This window comes from Sceloporus occidentalis, unplaced genomic scaffold (genome assembly GCF_023333645.1).
Source record: "Sceloporus occidentalis isolate IW3139 unplaced genomic scaffold, rSceOcc1.0.p SCAF_4, whole genome shotgun sequence".
NCBI classification, from domain to species: domain Eukaryota; kingdom Metazoa; phylum Chordata; class Lepidosauria; order Squamata; family Phrynosomatidae; genus Sceloporus; species Sceloporus occidentalis.
The window spans coordinates 86,197,802-86,202,276 of NW_028316984.1; positions in this window are offsets into that span (position 1 = coordinate 86,197,802).

Consider the following 4,475-nt stretch of genomic DNA (forward strand, 5'->3'; position numbering starts at 1 on the left):
GCAGTGCAGAAATGATCCAGTTTGATACCAGTTTAGCTGCCATGGCTCAGTGCTGTGGAATTCGGGGATTTGTAGCTCAACCCATAAAGAAACCTTACTCGGTCTACCAGAGCTGCATCTGCACTGTCGAAATAATGCAAGTTGACACCGCTTTAACTGTCATGGCTCCGTGCTATGGAATTTGTAGTTTTGTAGTCATTTACCCTTCTCTGTCAGAGCTCTGGTGCCACCACAAACTACAAATCCCAGGATTCCTTAATATTGAACTGGTAGTTCAACTGGTGTCAAACTGGATTATTTCTGCAGTGCAGTGCAGATGCATCCTTATAAAGATAGGATTTTTCTATGTACTTCTGATCATTTTATTTTTCTCAGATAATCCAACAGAAAAAATTGTCTGTCTCTAAGGTATATTTCTTCCTTTGTATACTTCAGCTAGTCTAGTTAGAGCTAGAGTTCATTCTTTTGAAATGAACTGAGTGCAAATATCACTTTAGCCTCACAATACAAGATTGAGAAATTTAAACCAGTATTGAGGTGACATCACTGTAGAGCACAATGGGTTGAGCTTTTAAATTAAAGATGCCATGAATTGAAATTGAGATTCCTGGCTCCTGTATGCTTTACCACTAACAGTTGCAGATTACACTTCACGATTAGGAATGGAAAGACAGAAAAGATTCATTTGCACAGAAAAATGTTCTGCTTGGGTGTGGGGGTAGATTGGGTGAGTCTCAGACCATTTGTGAATAAGAATTCTCCACTTTAGATTCACTGAATGATTTTTATAGCTATCCGTTTATTTTTTGTACTTGCTGTGGACCAATGTCCTCTCAGCATTTCTCAGACCATCTGATGTGTGAGACCAGAATTTGTTATTCTTTTATGTCCTGGGGATTGGTACACTATTTCTTCCCATTGGCTACAGCTGTTTTCACTCTCTTGGATACTGTGTGGCCCGGTGCTGTGTGGCCTCTTGTGGATCAGCATCTATCAAGGGACCACCACCTTGGGTAGCATTGCTGTAACTAAAAGAAAATGCTCCTCATTAATATTTAACAAACAAGAATTTTGAAAAATGAGTGAAGTAGCCATGTTGACAGCATGGAAAGAAAAGAGATGCAGGTGAGTGGCAAACTGAATAGAAGAATTGTAAGATGAGATCCCAAGCTTTGGAACAGCTTTCGCAATCTGACCCATACAGGTTGGACTTCCATTGTTCCTAGGCAACAATCATATAATGGGGTTTGTCCTCCATGTGGTGGAGGGGAAATCCAGGTTGAACCAAGCAGCTTTAAAAGGATTAAGAGAGCTTTTTAAAAAGTAGCCAGTAAACAAATGTGCTTGTCTAAGGTGAGCAGTGACATCCTATGTACCATTTTCTCTAAATTCCATGGTTGGCTGCGGTGAGTTAAACAACAAACAACATTAACTTAACCAATTTAATTGAATTAAACCAACAGTTTCAGTTACTAGTGTTTATGGTAGTAAATTGGTTTTCTAATTTCTAGTGGTTAGCATTATCAAATTAATTTTCTAATATAATATTCCAAGCTCTGTCTTGACCATTGGTGGTAGTTTATGAAGCTGCAATTGAACTACCACTCCACATGTTGCTGGATAGGATGTGGTTAGCACTGGTGCTAATACCAGCCATTGGTCCTTGTGTCTTGTTTTCATGTTTGAGCTAGCAGATGTGCATCTTTCACTGCAGTTACACATATTTGTCAGACGAGTTGTGCTAAAACCTTTGGCAGGTGTATAAGAATTGAAGAAATGTTTTTTTTAAATTAGTAAATGTCAGTGATACATTTTAGAGATATCCTAATAACTATCTCCCTTTAGCTCTTGCTACAGTATCCCTATGATGCTATGGATAAAGACAGCCCTCAGAATAGTTAGGTTGTTCGAAATATTTTAAAAGGAGAAAAAAAATTAGATGCTGTTTGCAGTTGCTTAGTGCATTCGTAATCTTTCTCTGATCATCAAAACTGGAGTGTGCATTCAACAGGCAGCAATAATTATTATTATTTATGTTTATATGCTTTATGCTTTCCCCCCAAAACTGGGACACAAAACAGCTTACAAATTAAAACAGTACAATTAAAAACATACAAAAGTGCACATTAAAATAGAATTAAACTAGTACAATATTAAAATATCACTCACTGAAAGTAAAATACAGTCAAAAAGGTAAAAACGTGCTTTTTATTCCATTTATTTCCCCCTTAGTATTACTAGTGGCATTACATGTCACTGTGCTGTTATAAAAGTTTAAATGTTTAAAGAGAACTGTTTTGATTTATGCCCAACCCTATTGTGCCTTTTTAGGTAGATTTTTAATCATTTGCTTTGAATCATATACTTTCAAATAAATTACTGAAAATGGGCTAAGATTTGTAAGGGTTTTCCTTTTCCCATCAATGGCAGGTTTGATAAGCATACAAATAATATTGCAGAAAACCAAAAATTCCTATTTATGTTGTGAAGGAATAGTGGAATGATCAGCTATTTTAAAATTAACTGTGTGTCAACTTGAAACATAGTTTGGTTCCCTCTGGTGTATGGGTTTGTGTTTTTTCCCTTAACCACAGAATTTTTAAAAATGCCTAAGGTACACATTTCTCTTCAGCCACTTGGTGTGTCTATAACATTTCCTGGAAACTACCACATGGTGTCGTTATTAGTATATACATTCTGATTGTTCAGTACTGAAAGGCTATGGAGGATTCATACAAGGGCTTCACGAAAAATTAGTTTGCCTGTCTTTGTTAAGATATGTTCAGAGCTCTATCTTTTCTGTGACAAATGGCTTTCTGCTTTTTGCTAGTCCTCAATCAGGCAGTAACTTAGTATGATTAAATCTGACATAATCATTCCTGAACATAATAGAATCGATCAAGAGTTTCGGCATACAATAAACTATTTTTAAATTGGGAATCATCTTGAGACGAATGTGAGTATAAATATATTGCAATATAAAACGGAATTCAAAAGTGTTTAAAAGCCAGTGATTGAATCAGCATAACTGCAGAGTGACAAATTTACCAAGAGCATGTGTCCAAAAAGTACAGAACGGCCCCTTGTCATGTCTAATAGTTAGCACTGTCTTGAATCTTTACAAAATAATTTTTTAATCACAAAAGTGTTCACCTCCCCGCCCCCAACGATATCAAATGCTGAGTGCCCTAGCTTCCTGACCACTGCTTAAAAATGCTAATCTCTGGTTTTAGGATTAATCTCTTTTTTGTCACACAGGAAAAGATTGGATATTTACAGGCCAGGTGTTCCTTTGAACCCCAACTAATAGGACTCGTGCATCATCTGGAACGAGCCTGTTTTGCTGGCATTGTGTGGTGATATTGATGGTTAAGGGTTTTCCTTGACCTATTCATCCTTTTTCAAATCATATTTTGATCCTGTTATATGTATCATTATCCGGGGTCACCCACAAGTATTTTGTAGCTAAGTTTGGATGAACAAAATTTAAACATGGTATTGTTTGCTAACCTCCTGATTCAACATTTTTATGGGATTAACTGTAGGGTTATGGCCTTGGAGTTTCTATGAAGACTTTAAAAGTGTGTAGCTATCTCCACATTTAATTGCACCAGTTAGCTTTTAAAGTACTTGTGGTGTCCCATTTTCTCATCAACCAAAATGTGAAAAATAAATGACAATTCTATACTAAAGTGATCATGCTCCCCCAATAAAATCAAATTCTGTAACTAGAATAAAAACAACGTTTTAAAGAAATGTATTTTAGCCTTAGGCAGGTGTGGGATAGAAACTATGGAGTAGTGAAATTCAGGCGTCAGTGTCTCCCATCAAACTAACCCTTAGTGAATGAAACTTCACAGGTGTGTTTCAAAATAATTTCTAGAGATACAAATGCAGTAATTGAGAAGATGATTATGATGTTTTTACATTCTTGTGAGCTCTGAATAAGAGTGTGAATACTCATTTTGGGACAAAGGCGGCATCTAAATCAGATATACTGCTCTGCAAGGTACATAGCCTTGCATGTATTTCTTCATAGCTGCTCAGATCTGCTTTCTATTTTACAAACAGTGTGTGTGTGTGTGGGGGGGGCAAACATTTATTCTTGGTTATATGACTGCCTTGATTACCCAACTGCTGCATCTTTCCATGGCCCTGTCTGACAGCACAAATCATTCAAGAGCTCACTAAACTAGAATACCAGCCCTGGATCATTACTAGGGAAATACACAGCTATTCCCCTGGAATCCTGAAGCGCTGTGTTTTGGAATCCAAGTAACCAGCACTTGGTCAGGGACTATTTCATGTGTTTAGCATGCATACTATGGGGGCCACTGTACTCTTCCCAGTGGCCTTAAGCAATAGTATATTTCAGTGTGAACCTCTTGATGTGTTTGAACTAGTTGCTATGTGCTGGTTGCTAGGATACAAGCTCTTGGATTTAACTGTATGCATTCCACTGTCAAGTTCCTAAC